Below are 3,240 nucleotides of genomic sequence, written 5' to 3'. Positions count from 1 at the left end.
CTCTGGACGTTTCCTTCTGTGTTACGCCGGCCTGTAAGAGCAGGGCGTTCGGCTGTATGCGTAGCACATGGAAACATGACATTTACGTGAGACTGTTAGCTTGCAGTTTGCTGTTACCATGATAAACACTCATTCAGATCCGCAAAAGAATATCGACAACTCATTTAGTTCAATCTCAATTACACTGAGATAAAAAAGAGCAAATGGAGACACTTCTTCATTGTTTCTCTGGAGAAAAAGACATCAGAAACTCTAAACATCTCTCTAATGTCTAAGATACCTATTATTAATATGACCATTCCTTACATTTTTTCTAAAGACAATTGATATGATCTGCTATTCTAATTAATTTTATAGCCTTCCGCTATTTTTATTTCACTTTAGGAGTTTAAGACGCAACACCACACACAAGTCAAATGACTTAAGTCAGTGTGTAGAGATGTTTGGACGTCAGATTTTGTCAACTCATCTCTGTTTTCTCCATCTCTCTTCCAGCCCTGCACCGCGGCCCCTGGACGGAGACGTCACGCTGAGAAAGAGGCTCCTGGGAGAACCGGCCCCGCAGTGGAGACCAATAAACCAACCTTTCAGCCTCAGATCGGCAGCCATTAGATTGTTACTAACACCAACCTTCAGGTCTGAATCTCCTAAACTATTGAACTTAAAAAAAAAAAAGGGTTTAGGACACTTGTCAGATGGTCTAACTAGAAGATAAAGATCGGGCAAACAATTTTAGGACAGTTTAAGAAATTAGTTATTTTTTATATTTTATATAATATTTTTAAAATTAGACCAGCACAAAAATTAGGCCAACTTAAGCTGCTTCTTTATTTGTTTTTTTTTAATTATTACAATAGAAAAGAAAAAACGTTTTTATGCTACTGATTATTTACTTTACTTTTATTTCATTTAGTTAAAACCTATTTATTTCATATTAGTTGTTAGTAGTTAATTTTATTTTACATTAATGTGTGACTTTAAGATGTATTTATTTAATCTATTTATTTATTTTAATTATTATGCCACTTTAAACTGTATTTTATTTCATCTATTTATTTATTTAAATTATTATGCCACTTTAAACTGTATTTTATTTCATTATTATGTTTTTTAATTTTATTTTAAAATAGACCAGCACATTAATGTGTCACTTTAAGATGTATTTTGTGTATTTATTTATTTATTATCGTAGTTTTTTTAAATAGACCTGTGAATTATTATACTACTTAAAGCTGTATTTTATTTCAGTATTTTTTTAGTTTTATTTCATTTTAAAATAGACGAGCATTCGTATGCCATTTTAAGCTGTTGTTTATTTGATTCGATTTTTTTAACAGGATGGTGTGCACCGCTTGTGCTTCCACATAAATGGAGGTGGGACCGGATCCATATTTACAAGACCAGAAAATCACTTGAGGGTGGACTCATTCGCCCCGCGCCAGCAAGTCACCGCCTAGCGACTGTCGAAAACACCCTAGCAACAGTGCATCAACATGCAACTCTGAACAATATTGAAAAACAATGCAGCAAGATTCAAATGTAAAGTAAAAGTGATGTCATAGTTCCAGAACCCCCCCCCTGCTGACCTCGGCGGGGTCGCGACCTCCTCGTCTCCGCTGCAGACGCTCGGCGTTCTCAGTCCCAGCGTTTGACCCGAATAACAACATGCCATCGTTCTGTGAAGAAGCCGAGCTGTAAAGTAACGCGGAGCTTCTGGAGCATCTCTCCGGCGGCTGGTAAGTGTTGAGCGTGTGTGTGTTTCTCTGGCTGCGGTTGCGTGCGGCGTTGCACGGGATTTTCTGGATTCTTGCGGCGCCCTCAGATATTGCAGGTTTTTGTGTTTATACTGCTGCGGTTGTTTTTATATGAATAATTATATCGTGTGACGAGTGAAGCGGGGCGCATGGACGCAGGCTGTGATTATTTGACGGCTGGCACGCTGGCAGAGACACTCCCTGACCTCACATGACCCATAATGACAGCAGCAGACGCTCAGAGCCACAGGTGTGTGTGTGTGTGTGTGTGTGTGTGTGTTATAGACTCTCCAGACTTTGCCCTGTGCCTCTGTTAAACGGATCCCTCCACCCTGATTCTCATCTTGGTCTCTCGCCCTGTAACCCCAAACGAATCCATCCAGTGCAGTATCACACCAGCATGTGTCTGTTAGTGCCATGATGATGCATTTCTGTTTTGGATGCTCATTAAATGCCACTCACAACCCATTTCACTTCAGTAATGTGACTAGAATTTCAGAGAGAAAGATCTGGATCAGAGCTGGAATTTTTTACATTTTAGGTCATTTTAGTATACTATTATTAGTAGTATTTAGTATACCATTTATTTTTTTAAATATATATATATATATATATATATATATATATATATATATATTAAAAAAAAAAAAATATATATATATATATATATATATATATATTTAAAATTTTTTTTTTTTTAATTAATTAATTATTTATTTAATTAATTAATTTATTTATTTTATTAGTATATTTTTCTAAATTATTATTATTATTATTATTAATTTAATTTTTGCAGCGTAGTATGTACAGATGAAGTATAAAATATAAGACTAAGATAAAAACATCCTAGCCTTTAATTTGTTTGATGGTGATTTATTCATTTATTTATATGTTATCCATGAACGCCACGCATGACACTGATTAATTTAAATAAACCTTAGAATATTATAGGCTATATTTAGGTTAATGCTGTATATGATGCAACATTTTAACTTTTTTTCAAGCAGTTAAATAATTTTTCCAATGGTTAGATTTGAAAAAGCAGCATTGCTACCATTGGCGTACATTTAAAGTCTTGAGACATTTATTTATTAGATGTTTATTATATATATATATATATAGAGAGAGAGAGAGAGAGAGAGAGAGAGAGAGAGAGATTTTTTCATGCAAAATAAGACCTGGAACTTTTATCTTATTTAAGTCTTTCTAATAGTTCGATTTTTTTTAAATAACATGCATTTATTTAAACGTGTATGTTTCATATTCGTTTTGAATGTATTTTTATATTTGTCGTTTGGCCTTGCATGCCTAATCATGCAAAATAAAACCAAGTATATTCAGCGCTATTTTAGGCTTCTTTAAATGCGTTCCTCCAGTAGTTCATTTATCTTCCAGTTTTTAGATTCGAAAAAGCAGCATTCGCTCGAGACGTGTTTTATGCGTGCGTTGAGAGGTATATCTTTATTCACATATTTTCTAAATAACA

The sequence above is a fragment of the Puntigrus tetrazona genome, unplaced genomic scaffold (assembly GCF_018831695.1).
Source record: "Puntigrus tetrazona isolate hp1 unplaced genomic scaffold, ASM1883169v1 S000000746, whole genome shotgun sequence".
Lineage (NCBI taxonomy): Eukaryota > Metazoa > Chordata > Actinopteri > Cypriniformes > Cyprinidae > Puntigrus > Puntigrus tetrazona.
The sequence above is the reverse complement of the archived record's forward strand: the minus strand, read 5'-3'. Positions refer to the sequence as shown.